Source organism: Hesperophylax consimilis, chromosome 6 (assembly GCF_061612785.1).
Source record: "Hesperophylax consimilis isolate HC1 chromosome 6, BYU_Hcon_1.0, whole genome shotgun sequence".
In the NCBI taxonomy this organism is placed as follows: domain Eukaryota; kingdom Metazoa; phylum Arthropoda; class Insecta; order Trichoptera; family Limnephilidae; genus Hesperophylax; species Hesperophylax consimilis.
The window spans coordinates 1481086-1503899 of NC_142841.1; the positions used below are offsets into that span (position 1 = coordinate 1481086).

At 33.4% G+C, this 22814-nt stretch overlaps 1 protein-coding gene across 1 annotated transcript in view; it reads right to left on the bottom strand.

Moving 5' to 3' along the window:
- LOC149422819 (uncharacterized) overlaps nt 1–18808 on the bottom strand; it is a 770637-nt gene extending 751829 nt beyond the window's left edge. Inside the window, exons 1-2 of the mRNA XM_089632301.1 lie at nt 18701–18808; nt 18229–18611 (exon numbers count right to left, since the gene is read on the bottom strand). The gene's annotated coding sequence lies outside the window, so the exon portion shown is untranslated. The remainder of the gene's footprint in view (nt 1–18228; nt 18612–18700) is intronic.
- Nucleotides 18809–22814: the final 4006 nt, after the last annotated feature.

A 22814-nucleotide genomic window follows, 5' to 3' on the forward strand; every position in this document is an offset into this window, starting at 1 on the left:
ACGACTCCAAGAACTTGCTTCCTTTGATCATGCCACATACCATATTTTTGTAGTTTTTTTTTTACATTTATCCCACACAGGAGGCCCTGTAGAAAATAATTTAGCGTATGATTTATTTGGGGATGCTGTGTGGAGGGTTTTTTTAAAGGAAAATAAGTCGAAGATGTTCTGGGAAGGAAAAGGTATGAGAGGTGGGTAGGAATCTAGGGATCAGGAGTATGTCCAGGAGTAACGGACGTATGAACATATTCCTCTCGATTCGGCGCAAAGCGAAGAGGCCACGCAGTTGGTGGGCAGGCTCATCCTGAATACCCGTCACCCGATGAACCCGGGGACCCCTGCTAAATCACAAAACGTATCGAATCACTGGGGTGACCTATGGCAGAAGTGTTGGTTAACTAATAAATAGTTCCCAGGGCGGCGGTTCCCAAATTACCTATTCAAGAACAGAAATGTTTTTTAATAAACTGCTCGAGATACTAGAACCGAAGGGCATAATCTCTTACTCCCTTTGGCTAAAACCAGTATTGACCAAATACAGAAATGTTTTTTAATAAACTGCTCGAGATACTAGAACCGAAGGGCATAATCTCTTACTTATCCCTTTAGCTAAAACCAGTATAGACCAAATAAATTTTAGACACTTAGCAATAAAGCTATACAATGCAGTTGTACTGAACATAACACAAAGTATTGAAATTTAAATCAAACACTAAGTCTTGGATCATTGGCCAAATGAGAAGATAGATATTTCTTTAGTAAGTGGATGCTCGTCTTTTATTTTAAATATTTTTTTTTTTTTTTGCAAACTGCTTATTATAAGCTCTCAATACAGGAGTTTCTGGTGGGACAGGTACAGTACACACCAAAGTAAATGTAAAAATAAAATAATAATAATAGGAGTTCAATTCTAACCATGGTAAAGAGTTTCGAGATAATGCTCTTGAAAGAGCTCAGGTTTGTGATACGTAAGTTTCACTAGCAAGAAAGATTCAATATATGATATTTTTTAGTTTTTGGCTACCCAATTCTTCATTCGCGTCCGAGCGAGAAATCGATTTCACCAAAGTATTTTTAATCATACTAATCCTGTCAAGATTATAATTTGAAATATTGCTACCTTCAAATAAATTCAATAATAATGGCTTCCACCGAACCACCTCCAGTTGCCAATAAATAATTCGTTCGCGTGAAACAAATAAATTATTGCTTTTCCTAATTAAACTATTTATGTCTTGACCTATTTTACTGAACCGGACAAAATATGAAGTAGGTAATAGATATTTAACTTACAAACGTCATGCAACTTACTATATAGGAGCGGGCAGTGTGGATTTAATTCCTCGTATATAGGTACGAAAATCTGTTCTGGTCCATTCTCTTCGAAACATTTTTGCTTTAGTGGAATGTGATGGGCAAAATGGTGTGATTTGATAAAAAACAGCTATCTAACATATCTATAACTGCTTTTCGTATGCCGTTCTCTGAATTGATATTTTTCTTACCAAATAATGGACTCTCCTGATGGTTTAAACCAGAGGTTGTCAAACTTTTTTGCCCTGTCAAACACTTGGCAATTTTTTTTCCGTAAACCCCCTGCCTGCCGAATATTGGATTTTCCTAAGCCTACTAACGTCCAATGTGATAATCATTTCTTTTTTTCGTAAGACGATTCCCTTCCCTTGCTTGGCTAAAAACCGGGTGGCGGTATAGTTCCTTTTTCTTTACATCGTGCATACAAGGGAGTCATTTTGAGGTATTCCGCAGGTAAAAATGGATTAGAAAAAGCAACGGGAATTTATTTCTGTAACTAGAACTACCCCTTAAGTTCTTTGTTAGTGCTTATTCGGATCAGTTCTTCTTGTCATATGATATCCGATTTTTCAACGTTCCATTTCCACAATCAAAATGTCTTCAAACTTAGTTTTGAAGTTTGTGTGAAATACATTTAAATGTTGATCGTTAGCCAAAACATTACCCTGGACGTTTTTCAAAAACAAGTTGGGGAACTAGGAAAATTTTCGGCTTCCAATGTGCAATTTTTTGCTTCAATATATTAATTCTGACAAGAAAATGAACTTAAACTCTGCGTATGTACCTCAATAAACAATTTTACGAAATATAAAATAACGAACATCAAAAAATTAATTTCTTAGTCTATTATTATTAGACTAAAAAATTAATCAGTATGTATTACGAAAACTGTGTTAGGTGTATTGTGTCATTTACGGAACTTCTGAATATTGATGACTTGATGTAAATGGCGATCCGCTCGTATGTACCCTCATTTGAATCTCGTAAACCCCAAATTTTTTCTCGCTGATATAGACACCCACCGCGCCGATATCGACCCCTGGGTGTCCACATTGACCACTTTGGGAACCTCTGGTAAGCAATTAAATACATACTTCATTTCGCACCAATTTATAAAAATTTTATGGCTAACAATAATCGTGATTTAATATTAATATGATTATAATAGTAATATGAAGTTACCCAAAGCGCTTTAAAACGTTCTATTTACGGCTTATTTTACTAAAGCAAAAAAAAATCGCAAACTTGCGACCAAGTGCGTGATTGATATATTTATCGTATGTTATTTAAATTTATTTATTAAATTTTTTTAGAAATTTACTCTGTCGAAATCATATGTTAATAAAATCCATAATACATAAAATGTGTGTGCATTGTCTCCCATATTATCATACAACATCGACATTCATCATGGTTTCTGATTTCTCATTAAAAGATATATTATTTGCTTTAAATTATTAAATAACAATTTTTGGAATTTCATTTGACAGGAATGAAATGTGTCGTGCTTCAAGACATCGCGGCTTGTGGCTTGTTTTTTTTTTTTTTTTTTTTTTTTTTATTGATTTTTTTTTTTTTATACATACATGGTTACATAAAATATTGAAAAATGTATAAAAAATATTGAAATAAATGTACATAATTAAAAAAAAAATCCCACGAAGGCGAAGCCTGAGTGTGGGTATTATAAGTATTTTTATCTTATTTCTATGGTTTAAGTGAAGATACAATATTAAATATAAATTTAAGTTATTTTAAAAGAGTTACTGTAGAGATGAAATAAAAATAAAACAAGAAACTAAATCATGTTACATGTAAAAGTTTTAAAATAACACAAAAAATAAGGTAAATACTAGTTTTTGAAGACATCTTAGTTTTTGAAGACATCCAGAGTGGAAGATACTACCAGTATCGCCCTGGTGTAAGACCACCATTCAGAATTGAAACGTTGCTCCAAATGGCTTTAGCCGTGTTTAGTGACTAGATCTGAATAGCCAGGTACTTCCCCACCTTCCTCTTTCCCTTCCCCACTTACCTTCAGCCTCACAACATCCCCCAATTGGGGATGACATAGTCTCACTGGCTCCAGACGGGAGCAGTTGAGACTCTTGTGAGGTATTCACTATAAAAAAAAAAAAAAAAAAAAAAAATCTTAAAAAGTGAATTAGCAGACAAAGCATTACAAACAATAAAATATATCCGCTGTTTTGTATGTATGTGAAATAATAAAAAATAATGTATACATTGATATAAATGTTACAGATAGCTTTGCTAAAACTTATAAGAAAAAAATATCTAGTTCAGTGTTTTTTAGCCAAGATTTGATGTACTTTTTAAAAGATTGAAGGTTTACACACGTGTCCCTTTTAAAGGTTGTACATAAAGAATTATACATTTTTGGAGCAATAAAACTAATATGCCTTTGGGCCAACCTGGTTTTGCAGTGAGGCACAGCATATGCACAAGCGCCATGTCGTTGGCTGGCACGATTTGAATTTTTAATAAAGTTGTTTGGTCGCGTATAAATAAATTTAAGACATTGAGCACTATAGGTCTGCTTAAGGTCCAAAATTTCAGTTTCTTGGAACAATTGTTTGGAGGGATAGGATTTAGTCTTTTGGTACATTATCTTAATAATTGATTTTTGTGCAATTTCTAGTGGTTTTACATGATTGTTGAAAGTTCCGCCCCAGCCAATTATTCCATAGGAAAGAGATGAATGAACTAGTGAGTCATAAACTAGTTTCATGGTTTTTATATTTACTACATTACTCATTCTTTTAAAAATATATTTTAGGTATCTCAATTTGTTAACAGTTTTTTCAATATGGCTGGTCCATTTAAGTTGACAATCTATAGTTACACCTAAATACTTAATAAGTTTTCCAGATTTCATCTCCTCACAGTTACAGAATGTGTTTGGGTTACAATTTACGTTATGAAACTTCAAATTAAGATTGGTTTTAGGAGCCGACTTCTGTGTGTTATAGAAAGGAATACAAATAGTTTTATCATAATTCAGGGTAAGTAGGTTTCTATCTAGCCACTCTTTGACAATAGTAATACATTTGTTAGCTTTATTAGTAGTATCTTCCCATGATTTTCCTTGGACTGTTATTGCAGTATCGTCAGCAAATGAGAACATTTTACCAGGTATTTTAATATTACATAAGTCATTTATATATATTAGAAAGAGTAACGGCCCCAATACAGTTCCTTGTGGTACACCATGTTTTACTAAATCAAAATCGCTCAAATATGTTCCAATTTTTGTGCATTGTTGGCGATTCAATATATAATTTTGTAACAGCATGAGACATTTGTGTTTAATTCCAATGTTGGATATTTTCTTTAAGAGAGTTCTATGGTTGACTGTGTCAAAGGCTTTCTTTAAATCTAAAAAAATGGTTAAAGTTTTGATGTTTGAGTCCAGGTTAGAATAAATGTTTTTTGTTAAATTAAATATAGCATCATCAGTACCTAGTTTAGTTCTAAAGCCATATTGGTTAGGTGAAAGGAGTGAGTTTGATTCTAGAAAATCGACGATACGTTTTTTAATGCATTTTTCTAATATCTTAGACAATTGGGAAGTTAATGTGATTGGTCTGTAGTTGTCTGTTTTACATCTAGGTCCTGATTTGTGTATTGGGATGATGTTAGCTAGTTTGAATTTATTCGGAAAAATACTATCTCTGATGCATGCGTTAAATATATGGTGTAGTGGTTTGATTATATGTTTTTTTATAGATTTAATTGTAGTGTTACTTAAGTTGTCTGGGCCATTTGCAGACCTAGCGTTTAGATTGTCAATGTGGTTTGTGATTTCGAGTTCAGTTATTTCGGGAAATTCGGATAGTTCGAAGGTAGAATTTTTAGTCTTCAGAAAGTCTGGGGGTACATGCTCAGAGTGCAAGCTAAGAGAAGGATTATTGTCAATTAGGGTAGAGGCGATGTTTGTAAAAAAGTGGTTGAAATTGGTTGCAATATCTTTAGGATTATCAAAGATTATATTATTTTCAGTTATAATTTTTTGAGGAATTTTGTGTTCTTTTTGATTCCTGTTTGAGATCTCATTTATGATGTTCCATGTTTTTCGTGAGTCGTTATGTGCTTTTTGTAGTTGTTCAGAGTAATACTGGTGTTTGCATTTTTTTATAAGAGTATTTAGATAATTTCTATATATAATATAATGGTTACGTTTGTTGTAATTTTGTGCTTCATTTGTGGATAGGCAATGCTTTTCATGAGTTTTATAAGATTTGAACAGTTTATTTCTATGCTGAATTGAGATTATTAATCCACGTGTAATCCATGGTTTTATGTGTCTGTGTTTACTTTTTGGTGCTGCTAATGGTTCATAACATTTTTCAATATGGTTTTGGATTATATCATAAAAGTTATTGAGAGATATATTTGTGTCATCATTAGAAAGCACTGAGACCCATGTTTCGGCTGTTAGTGAGATGTCTAGAGATATGTAATTAATTTTGGTTTTGATTTGCTGACCGTTAATGTGATCTGTGTAGTTAGGTAATTTTTCAGTACAATGACCATAGAAGGTCGGATAGTGGTCTGTTATGTCAATTTTGAAGGTAGCAGATCTATGTGGGTAACTTTTATTTGATTTGAGGAATATGTGATCTAAACATGAATCATTTGGATGATTAGGCCTAGTGGTACTGTTCACGTAAGATAGATAACCTTTGGTATACAGTAAGTTCAAGTATTCATTTGCAGTTGGATTTAATATTGCGTTTTGTATGTTTATGTTGATATCTCCTACAATGAAGGAAAAATCGAATTGGTTCACATTAACTTCATTTATGAATGATTCAATTTCGAGAATGAATAGATTTGTGGATAAAGAGGGAGATCGATATATAGCCAATACTGAATATTTTTTTCCCCTTAAAGTAAATGTTACACGGACAGCATTAGAGTAATTGAATTTTAGTATATTTACATTTATGTTGGATAAAGATAGAGTATTATAAAATAAAGTAAGGCTATCATGCGAGGTATGTCTAGAGGGTATTGACAAGGTATTAAAGTTAGGTAAGCTGAAAGGGACACATTCTCGCATTTGGGTTTCAGTAAGTATTATTATATCTAGCTGGAAAGATAGAGAATTTAAAAGGATACAGAATTCGTCATAGTGTTTCCGGATACTTCTTATATTCATGTTCAGCATGTTGAAGTTAGTATCTTCGAAAATTGCATTTATTTCAATGAAGTTATCGCATTCTTGGGTTTTAGGAACAATATTGTCTGCGTACGCCATTTTGTGTGAAGTTTTTATTTAATTTTGTCTTTTTTTATATGGGGTCCGAATTATTGCAGTGGAATATCATTCGCGTCCTTCACGAAGATTATTGGTGAATCCTGGTTTTTTCGTAGTAATACATTTCCGTTTTTTGTCCAAGCAAATTTGTAACCCATAGATTTTGTAGATCTTGCTAGCCAAAGAAGTTGGTTGTTGGCGGGCGTAAGTTTCTCATTTATGTAAATCTTTGTTTCAGAAGAAGAGTATTTCATATCCTTTGCAGTAAAATACCCAACTTTCTTTTTTTGGGAAAGTATTCTGTTTTTAGCTTCTTTTGTTCTTAATTTCAATGTGATTGATTTTTTTGTTGAGTAGCAGTTTTCAATGTTGTTGTGCAGAAGTAGATCATCGCACTCTAATTTCTTCAGTATGAGTTCCACCGGAATGTTAGGATTTTCATTTTCTTTTAATTCCAGTCCTTGGATTTCTATAGACGTCTCAAGAGCATTTTGTTGAATTTTGTTGACCATTTGTTTTAAAGTTTTGTTTTCATTTTGTACTTCTTTTATTTTTTGGTAAATTTTTTTCTTTTCTTCCTCATAATCATCAATTTTTTTAGAGAAAAAATCGATTGCTTTGCTTATATCAGTCAATTCACACTTAAGTAGTTTTTTCACTTCGGCGCTCAGCTTCTCTATTAATTTTTCATCCTGAGGAGAGGCAGCTTTTGGCGTGACACAGAAGTCGCATATGAACGAAAGAGTATGAGCCGACTTCGCCGTGAATGACTGTAATTCGGCGCGAGTTAGGCCGCTACATGTAGTGTGAAAATACATACTACATTTTGCACAACGTATGTCTTTTTCAATGTTTGTTGCCTTTTTGCACTGAGCACAGTGAGTTTTGTCGAAAAGAGGCATATTAAATGTTTATTTCAGTTACTTCTGATATTGGAAATATTATTGTTGTAATAGTTGCTTGCAGCTGTCAAGTCTGTAACTATTTGTTCTTGTTTTTGCAGTTTACGGACGTATAAACGTGTAAAATTATAACACTTAACACAGTTTTATAATCACTTTATTCACAGTTGTAATTAAGTAAGGTTAGATTATTTTATTTTGTTAATAATCACTGTTATTACTGGAGCAATTACTTAGAGAACTTGCCATGTAAACCATAGAGGAATTGTGACTTGTGGCTTGTGGCTTGTGACTTGTGAAATGTCATGTGGAAGTTTGAATGCATGTTACGCACGTGAATAACGGAAAAGAATTTTCTTTCTCGTCATTTATGTAAAAAACAAAAATATTTATTTCCTCCGACTAGAATTTGAATAAATAGAAGGTCGCTACAATTTCTTTCAACAAATTCTGTCATTTTCTTTCCCATTTGTAAAGTTTATTTTCCTTTTGGCATAGGCCCACGGTTTTGTATCGCAGAATAATTAATACGGTATTTTGTACACAAACATTACTAAAGGATTACAGTGTTAGCAGTTATAATTTCAAAAATGAAAAAAAAATTGGCATTAACAATGTTACTTCGTTCTTTTGTTTAGTCTTTTGGTGCAGAAAAACCAAAATATTGTTCTGCGCTTGCCAATATGTTTACATATTCTTAATAGCATTGATGCATATAACAGGATTTATCATGTTAAGCATAATGGAGATCGAGTACTAAGACTATTAATAAACCATTGCCCGGCATATTTTTGTGTCAAACTCTGTAGCTGAACATATATTTATTTGTATTCTGTTTTCGTAGAATTCTATCACTTTGTAGTTTGACGTTTTATTACATTTTAAAACACTTTGTTTTAATCCCAAAATTTATTTAAATTTTGACCAACCGCTTAGCCTTTGTAGAGCTTAAGCCGAGCGAAACCGGTCAGTAATTGGTCAGTTTAATAATGAATAACCTACCTAACTATAAATTCACATTATTTTTAACTTACTATTATTAACAGTTATTTTACACACCATATCTATTAATTCCAGCTGTGTGGAATCAACACGATAAACGTTGTCCCTAAAAAGAAAGGAAGGTCATTATTTTGCAACGTTCTTAAGAGAAGGTGAAACCACTTTAAATCATCAGTCTTGGCAAATCACACCTTGTTCTTAGATAAGCAGCGACCGAAGAAGACGCTGTCCAGCCGTTTGCCATTTAATGCCATATTTGGTGACTCAAAGCCAGTAAAGGCAATCACGAACGAGAGTAGATAATCTTTGATAATCTAGTAGAACCGTGCTTTAGTCGGGCTCCTTATATAAACACCTTGCAGTATGCAATGTTCAATTGCACATAAGTTAAACCCATGTACAACCTATTGCAGTAGTCCGGCTAAGACAGCAAATTTCTTATAGTCTTTGTCGGGTACCAGAACTACAACTTATCGCAAAGTGCTGTGTGCAGGTATAAGTTTACATATGAAAATGTACTTTTTTCGTTCAATATATTGCGTTTATAGGTACTTGGCATAATGTATATCGGCCAGTAAGTTACGTATAAGTTAATGAATATCTTAGGTTGGCGTGTTGAATGTGCTGAGTCAGTGGCAGCCGATCGTCTGCTGTCTCAGCTTTTCGAGGAGTACAAAATGACAACAGGTCTTTTTGGCGAAGATTTTTAACTATTTATTGACTGTTTTTGTTAGTAGTTAGTTTATTTGTGTTTGAGTTTGGTTCTTTATTTAAGTTCGGGGAGCGTGACGTCATATTCTTGTAGCTGCGACATTAGTTTTTTAGGAGCTCGAAAAACTTAATTAGGAAATTAAGGAAGTGGGGGAAAAAGAATTTATAAATAAATTACCAGGTCTCTCTACTCTGGTGTCAATTGTTATAATGCTCATTGAGGCATTGCTAATAATATAACGACTGTATGAATTACATTTAACGTACTTTGTGTTGTTGATATAATGGACGACAGTAAACACACCTCCGTGCTCATTATGGCAAATAATGAAGGATCCATATTATGCATCATTCCATATATTGAATCCTCGGTCTTCCAACTGCCGGTCAGCTGCTCTAACCACTAAGCTACGTCAGCTTATTCCAAACGCGCGAAATAATTCAATATGTACTAGTATTTTTCATTATAGTAATTTGTTATCTTTTGTGCTATGCATAAAAAACTTGTCATATAAACATTAGTTTATCATTAAAAAAATGTTTTAATATAGTTAACATCTCTTAAATTTACCTAACTACAATTTTCTGCAAAGATGTTTTCAAATGACTAACTAGGTTTTTTATCAAACACAAAACCGAGTAAAAAACATTGATAATGAAATTTAAAAATATGAACTAAAAAAAAAAAAAAGCAAGGATTTAGTTGAGTTTCAGAAAACAAAGAACAAGGTCCGTGTTATTAAAATTGGGTGCGGCTGTTTTCCTTCGGAATAAGCTTTTAAACATCTGCTGCAGGCGTATTATTATTCTACGGAGTACGTGTATACGTAAGTATGAACGATTATGGCTCAAATGCAACTTATAATGGACCTTAAGACTGGGGAACAAATTACAAAGCAAAGCAATTTATTTCCATATAAAGCTGCCACTGTTAGCAATGCTGAATAATTTATTATTCAGAGTAGTGCTTTATGGTTTTCTAATGGGATATCAGCAATATCAACATCTCATTACATTATAATGGTCTGCATGGACGGAGCAGCGTAGCGGAATGAGTGCCGACTTGAATGTTATGTCCAGTTCAAACAATTTTATATTTTCATTGTTTTTTATGAAGATAACTTGGATATCCCCAGCATAGCGTACGAACAATATGACGTTTTCTGAAATTGTTGAATTTATTTATGTGAAACCCCACAAGAGTATCAACTGCTATTTTTTTTATTGTTATTAAGTTTAATTTGTAGAACTCCATTTTAATTTTTATTTTTTATATATTCAATAATATTGTTATTTTTGAATACAGTTTATTTTTAAACAAGTTCTGCTGTGTAACTTACTTACACAGCAGAACTTGTTTAAAAATAAACTGTTTTTATAAACCCAATAACAATATTATTGAATATATAAAAAAAATATTAAAAATTTTTTTTAAAAAAAGTATCAACTGCTCTCTTCCGTCTGGAGCCAATGAGACTATGGCATACCCAACTGAGGTATGTTGTGAGGTAGGAGGTAGTGGAGAAGGAAAGGGGAAGGTTGGGAAGTACCTGGCTATTCATATCTGGTTACCTAACACGCCAAAGCCATTTCAAGCAATGTTTCAATTCTGAATATTGGTCTTACACCAGGACAACACTGAGAATATCCTTCACTCTGGAACTATTACTTCTACTGTATATTATTTCAAATGAGTTCATTGTGAAATACACTAATTAATCACAGAAAATTTACTTGCTTAAGCTGGAATTTGAACCTCGACCTCCTGCTTGCTAGTCGAGAGCTTTACCCCTCGACCATGGAGGCCGTCATTGGAAAGGTTTTAGTAATTTCTTTAACCAAACGCAGTATTAATTTGGTATATTATTTGTTATTTGTACAAGTTCTTTATTCCTTCATAAAATCAAGAATAATTCAAACAATGGATAAAAAATATTTCTGACATGTAAAATTTTGCATTCTAAATAAATATTTTATTTAGAATGAATTCTAAATAAATATTTTATTCAACTTTAATTTATTCATTTCAAACTTCCAGCGAGTGAAATTTTCCTGTGATATTTACTGTAAAAATATCACCGTCTCTTCAATACAAGAGCCACTGCAAACTGCAGCAGACACGGAGACTGGAGACACCAGACACTAGCCACTAGCCACTAGACACTAGCCACTAGCCACTAGCCCACCAGTCACTAGCTGGAAGTTGTTCCGATACGGACCTATGAATTATTAATGTCCAAACTTCCCTTCCGTCTCACTCAAAAATAAATCAGAATTGCCTCTTAGGGCGAATATGCACATAACGCTAACGAATGAGAGGGAACCGTCTATTTTTTTAAGAAATAAGAACTTATTATTTTTAATTAAACATTTATTTACCTTTAAAACCTTATTGAGTTTAGCCACTAATATTTATTTTGCTCAAAATGTATTGCATCTAAATGTAGAGTTAAAAACGTCATTAAAATTAGTTCGATATCTCCAAACATGACTTATGAGCTTTCAAAGTAAACATTGAAAAATATATGCACTTTTCACAACTAGGAATACCGTTAAAAATGTGTGTAAAATTTATTTTTTCTGTTTATGATTATTCTACTAAAAATATGTAATTTAATTTTTTTTATTAATAATTGTTGATTACTAAAACCGCACATTCCAAAACGGCCTACAACGTGATTATGACATAGAAATCGCAAATGTCTAGTAAGACGTCTGCCACCAGCGTTGCCCGGCGCGGCGCGACGCCAACGACGCCGATTTTGCCAATAAAAACTACTGTGTTGTAACCAACTAACTAACTAACCATTACGCCGTTTCGCGGGGTAGGCAGAGGGGAAGGACCGCCAAACAACTCGGTCTTGGCACAAACTCCTTGCCTCATTCACATTCATACATCGACTCTTTTATTATTCTGACTCTTGACATGGCCCGACTCAAGTATCTGATTCACTTGGTCGTGCCATGTCTTCCTCGGGCGTCCTCAACTTCTGCTACCATTCACATTTGCATCGTATATTCTCTTTACACTCTTTTCTGGGCTCATTCGCTCTACATGCACAAACCATCTAAACGTCACTTTCTCGATCTTACTCATTACGCTTACATGTTGGTTAGGCGGTTTATGTGGCTTACGCATACATATTGCTAACGTGTTGTTTAGGCGGCAAATCGAAAATGGCACATTTTAAATCGTTGTGGAAAATTTATCCGTCAGTAAAAAAATAATACCTTCATTGTCATATTTTTTTTCGAGAATTATAAAAATTTTGTGAAAATATCCTATTCTGTCTTGTGCAGTCACCGACTGTATTTCTGTCGACCACATTCCGTGATGTGTCAGTGTTTTGACGGCTTATGTATCTATAAGTTATATCATTATTGCATGCTCTAATGAATGTAATAGATTTCATTAATTATTATTATAAGAAGCTTGAATCAGAAATGTTATGGTTAATCTTTGTAAAATTGGTGATTTAAAATAGTAGACCTTATTCCACTGAAAAGGAAATACACAATAGCATTTTGATTCTTCCTTTTTTATGACTTTTTTGTGTATATATTTTCTTTATATCACTATTTTTTTTCTCCCCTACCATACCAGGACTAGGCTCATCCCTGAATCGTGGTAGTCGTACAAAGATAATTATATTGATTTGTAAAATAAAACGATAGTCTCCAAATGATTCAAATTAAAATATTTTTTAATGTGAATACCGCACAAGATGTCCAACTCCTCCCAACCGTCTGGGACTTTGTCATTCTCAATTGGCTTATGTTCTGAGGCTGAAGGTAACGGGAAGAAGAAATAGATGGGAAAGAGGAAGATGGAAACGTACCTGGCTATTAAGATCAGACCAAACACGGCAAGGACCATTTCAAGCAGATTTTCAATTCTAGTATTTCTCAAGTGCGATATACTGATAGTGTCTTGTTTGTCCACTTTGGTACGTGCCGCAAATATAATACTTATTATTTTTAATTAACTATTGATTGTGAAACAAAAGAAATTAATAATATGAAATTTAGTTGCGTATGCCGGGAAATGAACCCGTGTCCTTTGGATTCGTAGTCGAGAGATTTACCCCTCGACTACGGAGACCGTCTACATTACTTCTTCTTTCTTCCAAGTCGCAAACTAACAGCACAGTGAGGTCGTCTTCTACGAATACTATTAAATTTCTTGTTTTCCACACATGTAGTACCTATTAGATTCATTTTTTAAATTTTGGAAAATATTGAAAACTGTCAAAGATACAAGTCAAAATGTTGATACACTCGGCCAGCCAAAAAGCTTGTGACATCAAGGTACATGCGCGGCGATACCTCAGCTCTGCCATTTGAATTATGAATTGTAATGAATCGTATATTTCCCAAATTCTTTTTGAAAGCTCACAAGTTCGTCATTCTTTTAAATAATTTCTAATGTAAGTTTGTGTTACTGCCTTTATAAAATTTATACATTTTCACAAAAAAATAGGAGACTTGTTTTTATTACAAATCTAAAAAGAATAAGACCAAGATTAAGAAAGAGATACCGAGCGTATTTGGAAATATGGAGTTGATGAATGGAGAAAATGGTGTTAGGAGAACATAATGATGAACAGTTGGATTGAAGAAGTTGTCGGGGATACACACACAATTTGTTTGACATTCGAATTCATCCTCTGATCAATACTTTCTTTTTTCTAATAGAAAAAAAGTTTTCAATTCAGCGAAAATAGAGTGTAAACGTTTTTTTACAACGAAAAAAAAATTTAAATTAATGTGGATCCTTCCTTCCTTCACAGTGAACTACGCACACACATACACACACACACGCCCAAAAGGGATGTTTACGCACAAACATTAGAGTTCTAATTGACTTTGATATGAATCTAACTCTGGACCCAAATCACCTATATAACCGCAGAATCACGGAAACCTTCAATCTGTCCTGACCTTTTCATGCCTCTTGCCCAATTCCAATGTGACCCATATTGAATGTAAGCTATGTGTTACTATTTACTGGGCAAGTATGGAAAACCAATCGTATTGATGGAGACCAAAAAATATGATCGTGATACGTAATTTCTTGCTCAAAAACCGTTTTCAGACAGATTTAAAATCTTGGACGGAAAGTGGTTAAGCCTGGAATTTCAATAGCCTATTGTCAAATTTTCAAATTAAATTGGCTGATCACCATTCAGATGTGAAATTTTGAACAGACATTCCTTTAGCTCTAAGGTCGAAATACCTGAATAGCCATGTATTGGAGGTACCTACTACCATATTTCCTCTTCCCCTTTTACCCACTCCATTTCAATCACTCTCTACATATTTGGGGTGGTATTGTCTAGTTCACTTCAACGGAAACTATCTTCCCAACAAGCCTTCTATTGACATACTAGTACCTACTCAATGTGATGTTAAGTGACCAGTTCAGGCGGGAGGGCTTCATATAAGCCAGACGTGCTGTCCGATTGTACCTAATTTAGCCTGTTGAAATGTCACTGACCGTACTTATTGACCAAATCTGAACAGCCAGGTACTTCCTAATTTTTATTTCCTGGTATCCTTTTTCCTGTACATGGTAATTAAGTTAATTTAGCTCTTAAATAGCATTGAATTGCTAACATTCAATATTTTCTTGAGCTCGCTACAAGAACCAAGCTCAAACACAAACTAACAACTAATTTACCAACCATCGTGCTTGTTCTCCGCAGTGGTAGGCAGAGAAGACGGAACACTAAATAAATTGGTCTTGACACACACTTCTTGCCTCATTCACATTAATACATCGTCTCACATATACTCTTCTGTTGTTCTGACATTGACATGGCCCGACTCAAGTATTTGGTTCGTTTGATCAACTTGTAGGTAACTTGCAGGCAGATACAGATTATGTACCCATAAAGTAACATCCAAGGGGTCAATTAAAAACATTAAACTTTCATCAAACAAGCAGGCAGCCAACCCAAGGAATTTAATTAACCAACAACACTACAGACCCAACATATGATGGACACCAAATCAATTATTCAATTCTCGTCCACAAAGAGCGGCTTTGTGTTCAATAGGTGACAGTATAAAGTAATCTAAATCCGGCAAATCTATTCCCAGAATAGGTACGACTCGAGCATTTCTATATAATTCGATTTGATGCTAGATCGTTGCTCTATTTAGGAAGCTAAAAGCTAATTTGGAGATAAATTATTCAGGTAAAAAGTGGTAAGCAATTACGTCGACGAGGGTGGATATGTTTTTTTTTTAATTTTCTTCTTCATGGTGGGGGTCAGTGAGCCAGTCTAAGGCCTCAGGCGTCGCCCTGTGGACGTGGACCTCATAAATCCCACCGGGGAAATTAATGCAACGTGCATTTTTTGAACACGTGTTCGGTGATCTGCAACGCACCGCATTCACACATCACCGAGTTTACGATGCAGTGAGAATGCAGGCTGTCTCTCAGTTGGGTCGTGCGCAGAAGGCATGTCTCACGTCGGCCTATTGCCACTCAAGTTTGCACCTATCTTCTGGAGTGCCTCTCTCTGTCCATGCAAAAGGGTTTTAAATATTAGAAAATAGTTTTTTCCACCATCATATATGTTCCAGCAACATCAATAATAGCTAAATCACTTCCTGGCGTCATTTTAATAAAATAAAATAACTAACTTTGCTTACACCACTATTTAATTAAAAAAATATCAACATGTTTCAAACCAATGGTTTCTTCAATATGGTATGACAATTAAGTATAGAAAAAGGGACCTAAGACAAAAATATTACAATTAGCGATAGTTAATTCAATAATATTACTACTAAATTAATTATATAAAATATTTACTGTTTTAAAAAATACCTTACAAGTTTATGAAAAACCCTCGCAATTTCTGTTTTCCAAGTAACAGGTAGAGAATTGTATAATTTGGAACGTAAGAATTAATTAATTAAACTGAATTTATAAAATTCTGTGGTTTTTATGGATTCGGTTGTCCCAACTGCTCCCAACCGTCTGGAGCCAGTAAAACTATGTCGTCCCTAATTGGGGTATTTTGAGAGGCTGAAGGTAAAAGTGAGAGGAAGAAGCTGTGCTAGAGGACAGTGGGGAAGAACCTAGCTATTCAAATCTGAAGCACATGCACGGATAAAGCTAAATAATATTTGGCTAATTTACCACCTCGTAACGTTTCTACTCTAAATAGTGATCTTTCACCAGGAATATAATGAAAGTACCTACCTTCCACTCTAAGATGTACCGTAAATATGTTATATAATATTTTTAATAACACAAATTAATAATTTTAAAAAAATGCTTGAACTCCCGGGATTTGAACCCCAGAGGCAGTCAATATTTGTTGGGTGTTAGTTACTCCCAGAATCGCCCCGGTGTAGGGCCACCATCCAGAATCCATGCTCGAAATGACAAAGACTGTTTGACGACCAGATTTGAACAGCCAGGCACTTCTCAACCTTATCTTCCTAATCTGCTTCTCCACCTTCCTCACTTCGGCCTCATAACGTATCCCATTTGAGCATGCTATAGTCCCACTGGCTTCGGACGAGAGATTACATTTCGTAAGTTCTTTCTACTTCATTCAATAACGTTCCTGTTTCATAGAAAACCAGTGTGAATACGTTCCTAGGTGAAAACCTCATAAGCTGATTTCATGCTTTCAAGTGTCTCGGACTAATCTTATCGAGTTGAGATTTCAGAGCCGCCTTAAGTTGATGGCCTGTTCAAGATACCACACAACCACAGAACCGATGTTCTAACACAGCATTATATGACAAGAGGAATGGTACTAATGAATTTAATTTCTAAAACAGTAGATACATCTATTAAATTACTCTTTACTTTTTTATATCAATTTTCCCAAATTTTAACAATGTTAAAATAAGAAAACGTTTACTGTACATGGATGATTAATCTCTGTCGTACAATGATAAAGAAACAGTAATTAAGAAGTCACTGAAATAAATTATTTAGCCATCAGTCGTCCATCTCTAATTCTCATCTCATAAGTGATGTGCCCTTTCCATTGCCATTTTCTTTCTGGGCGAATTGAAATATTTAGGATTCAGTCACAAATTTTTTGAGAATTTTCACGAGTTTTCTAGCATGTAAATTTTTATCTTACGATAAAATTACTTACAACTCTTTTTAAGTGTTTTCATAACAAATCATTAAATTATAGCTGTACCTATCCTTGCAGTTACCAAGTGAAACCAAAATCTTTTAATATCATGTATACGACAGATTATCAGCATTCCATTATACATATATTTTAAGCCAAATATATTGTTAAATATAGTAAATATCTTAGTATTGTTTAGATACGGAAATATTAAAAAGCAAATTCCGTCATTCCGTTCCTAAACAATTCCAATTTGATAACAAGAAAACAAAATAAATCTTTAAAAAAAATTGTAGATTCATTATTTTTTCACCTGACCCAGATATTAGAAATAGTCCTACTTTGGTTCAAAATGTAATTTTTTATAGTTTTAGTAGATTAAAAGTTTGTTCAAGTATTGATTTTTTATAAAAACCATTTTATAATACTGTAAGAACTTTTATACGAAATGTATCAACACTTGTATGTGATATTAATTGAACATAAAAGTAAAAAAATTAATAGATATCACTACAATTCACATAAGTATTTATGAATTCATTAAGCTTAAAAATATGTTATTTCAATATCTTTTCTAACCATATGACCTAAATCAACCCAACGTATGACATTAACTAAATAACCATCACACCGTTTTCCGCAGGGGTAGGCAGAAATAACTAAGGCTTAGCCCATACTCCTTGCCTCATTGACATAATATATTTTACATATTCTTAAAAGACTAGCTTATTTTGCAGATATATTCAATTATTCAAGATATACAAACATAAATCGATAAATGAATAAAGTGACATTAGTAGTCGTTTTAAGGAGTATGATCACAGTAGGAATGTGATGAGTATATTCACAATAGGAGTATGAGTGGTATATTCAAAATATAAAAATAAAATAAAACTATTCTTACCTAAGAAGTCTGAAATTTTGAATTTCGATTCACTTTACACTAACTTATCGTTGCACTTTTATTTGCTGTAAAAACGAGAATATATTGGGTTTTTACTAAAATTAATATTTATAATTGAATACACAAAGCATAAATTTTTAGGTTAATATTAAATTTATGTTAATCTAGTTTCTAATTTTACAAATTTAAGAATTTTTATATTACCGCAAATTTTTTTTTTTGTAACTTCTATTAAAAGTGTATTAACGTATGTTTTATTAGAGTGAAATACTACCACACAATCTAGTTAAAATCTTAATTGAAAGTTGTCACAAACAGTATCACAATATCACTCGAAAAACTTCAGCGCGAAAATCCAATCGAAATAGTAATTTTAAAAAACACTGAAAAAAAAATATTACAAGAATATCGGATCAAAAATTATTACAATAATCAGAAATGATCCACTCACGAAGAGTAATAAAAGTTTGACATTGAAAAATCGTCTGTTTTCGTGGAGGAAAGTTAGTGAGCTTTCACGTGAGGGTCGCGGGCGCTTTGCACGCAAGCATCGGAGTTGGTAGGAAACGCCGGCCTGGTCGGCAGTTTGACGGAGACTGAGCTTGGAGCGGGCCTTTTACAAAGTTCCAACGCATGCGCGCATTGCCGGCTCCCATATTACAAATATAATTACTACTCGGGCCACAATTAGCGGCGAAAACAATGTCAAAGACTTAGTTTGTTCGATGCAGCCGTGCGTGTACGGCTTTATATGATTTGGTAGGAGTGGATAGAGTTGAATACTATTTTCTTGATTCAAGGCACACAATTTAACGAATTTTCATATTTAGTAAAGTTAAACATTTCGTGTCGACTTTCATGTGAGAAAATTTACTCTTATTTTTGAAAAAACTTCATTAGTAAAGCCTCAAATTGAAATTTTAATCGGATTAGCTCAGTGGTAGAGCAGCTCCTCGGCAAGGCTCAGGTCCTGGGTTCAATTTCTACATGCTACCGTATATTTTTTGTTTGAAATTTTCATTTGAGAATCGCTAATATTGTCTTCAATGATTAAATAAGATAATTTAGTTCAATCGGACCGTGCAACCCAAACAGAGGCTACATTTTTATAATCTTACTAGATAAGGGAAGCAGAAAAAGTCGTCCATTTTTGGCAAATTAATGGTTAAACGTTCATCAATATTAATACAGAGAAAAAGGGTTCACTTTTTGATCTTATTTTCGCCACGAATTAAGGTAGTAATTTAGATTTCTTGGATATTAGAAAATTACTCGCCGCAGATTTATTGCGGTGCGGAAGGCAGCTTTACTACAACATATCTCCCGAGTAAAAATAAATGCCGCCGAAGGGAATTGTACCCGCGCCTTCTGATGTCCAATATTGCATATGACTAATTATTGCTTATAATAATTTATTATCCTTTGTTCTATGCATAAAAACCTTATCTTATAAACATTAGTTTATCATAAAAAAAATAATACTACATATCTTCCTAGAAATCATAACGTAGTATTGTGCTGGTGATTGTCAATAGGAAAGAGCACTACAAGAAGGAAAATAATAAGAAAGCACTTAGGATCTTAAAAATGATATTCGGAGTGGAAATCATATGTTGTCACATTTCACGATTTTGTTGTAATCGTACAGAAATACGATTTTCATTATAATAATAAATATTTCTTCTTTATTTTAATCCTAGAAAAGATCATAAAGAATCATGTTTAAGTTGACATAATCTATTCATACCGAGTGTTTCAAAGAAAGAACAAATGACAAATCGTTCAAACACGAATATCATAATGAGCTTTAAGCTTCGAAAAAGTTATTGAGTCGTAAATTGACGCGACGGCCCCGCCATGAATACCATTATTGCGGCGTTATTTGCTCTGAGTGGATATTAGATTACGAATGAACAAACCATTCACTCATAATATCTTATTATCATTATGTTGGTACTTGCACTGTTTTATTTTCACGTTTCGTTTTATCTAATAAACAACAATTATTCGATAATTTAAAAAAATAACGAGAATTAAATTTCAGAATTACTGGATAAAACTGGCACCAGATGGTTTTTGATACAACCATACAATACGTAAGATCTCTGAAAAGACTTTTTTTTAATATGGTTTATCTGATGCAAGCAACATCAAAATATCGGTCGGAACAAAGTAGTTGAAAATTTTAATACGGCATTATTGCCTGGGGCTATGCCAGTAAAAATACATATACACACTGTGCAAAGCTCAGAAAACCTTAATAAAAGTAATACTTAAAGTACCTATACTAACACTCACTTCAACCATATTCAAAAAATTCCCAGTGTTGAAGATTCAAAACAAATACTTACTTTCCTTTACAAGAACCTAAACACATTTAAAACTTCACAAATTTCTCGCAATACTAGAACAAGACATGCACACCAACTACTAAAACCAAAAACCAACACATCCTTTGGACAAAAAAACTTCAAATTCTAGGCTATAAAACTATACAATTCACTTCCAACACAATACTAAAAATCTAATCTTACAGAATACAAAAAACACATATGGAACTGGCTACAATCTTTTTAATATTTAAATTTTTATATTTCACTTTTTTTGTTATAACTATGGAAAAATTGATTTTACATTTTAATTTTTATTGTTACTCTGTGTAACTAACTCCACTGTATTGTTTTAGTATTATTTAACTTTACAATTGAAAAAGTCCCCCACAACACAGGTGAACTCCGAGCGTGGAGGATAATATACTATACCTTTGCAATACAAATATATTTAAGAATAAATACAAAAAATAATATCTTAATATATAAAAAATCAGCCTGAGTCTGTTTGTGAGCGCAAAACTAAAAAAGTGGTCAAGTAATAAAGCTGTGTGATTTCAAAAGTGTGTTCTTATTAGTGCCGGGAGTTTTTAGATAGTGGTTTGAATTGTAGAAGAAGTCGGGGACACCCGAAGAATACTTAACGCACTGGAATGGGATAGGGAGTCATAAGAAAAGTTTTTTTTTGTTTCTTTATTCATAAAAAATTAAATGATTACAATTAATGTTTTAGATTACAATGTTAAGATGTACAGGGATAAGAGAGAAAAAAAGAGATGAAAGAAAAAGAAAACAAATTAATAGAATGGAATGAAAGAGTAGTTAATTTGATTTAATGAATTGAGACATTCTTTGAAATAGTACCTTCCCTTTACCAATAGCTAATTCTGAACATTTTTTATGTAAGGATGATCAGTTTCGTATTTTCTGGTATCTATATTGAGTGTATTGAATATCTTGGGAGTCGACGTCATATAGTTTTTTAACAGTAACACTGTGGTTTACAATTGAATGGAGGAAGAAGTCGAATGCAGTCGAGAAAGACAGACAGACAATAGCAATATCTATGCATTGCAGGGTTAGTTACTACACTAGTTTTCTATATTTGTTTCAGAATGATCAAACCTACTCTCAGTATCGCCCTGGTGAAAGGAAATACCACTTTTCAGAATCCAAACGATGCGTGCTTCCTCTTTCCCATCTCCATTTCACTCAAGCTTATTGAGCATCAAAATATACCCTAATTGCGCGTGACAACATCTCACTGCCTAACCGTCTGAAGATAGTGAGACTTTTGCATCCCCAATATGTTGTGAAGCTGAAGGTTGTATGGAGGAGAAAGAGATGGGTGGGGAAAAACTCGACTATTGTCAACAAACTTGGCTAAAGCCATTTCAAGCAACATTTCTATTTCTAATTGTAGTCTTTTGCCAGGGCCTTACTGAAAATATATTCCACTTTGGAACGTGCCTTAAATATTCTACCTATATATTGGTTATTAACTGTAAAACAATATATATTAATTAAAAGAAAAAAATTACTTGCGGGCGCGGCGCCGGGATTTGAATTCGCGACATCCGGATCTTTAAATCGAGAGTTTTACTCCTCGACCATGAGGGAAGTCATTACAGTCAAGTTTCCTATAATTCAACTATATACATTTTTAAATTTTCGTTACTTAAATTTATCCAAAAATTTTAAACTTTTGAGTCTTTATACAAACCACACATCATTTTTACATGTTTATAACTTGGTCATGTTTTAAATTATAATTCACCCTAATGGCTTCCATTTAATATGGCGACTAGCTCTGTAGCAGTCCAATACTATCGTAGAATATTCCGAAGCGGCGTGTTTGAGGTAGTTTAATGAAGGGCTGTTAATACGGATCATAAACCCTTAAACATTCAAGATATTAAAGGGGACTTATATCTGCATGTATGCAGGGCACGTTCCGCTCATAACCTGAAAGCTGTAGAGGCATCAATAATGAATTTAACGATGTATTAATCTGAAATATTTCCTAATAATTCCAATCTTACTTTGCTAACAAAGTATTAAAGAAAGAGTAATCAAATAACGTGCATTGAACTAAACATCGAGCTGTTTTCACATTTAACAAAGTATTTGCCTAATTTTTGTCAATTCAAATTTTTTTTTTGAATTATTTCAACTGAGAAAACTGTATAAAGAAGTGAAGTTAGCAGTCCACAATAGTGTGCTGGTACCTACTCTGATTGTTGGCAGTGAGGCGTG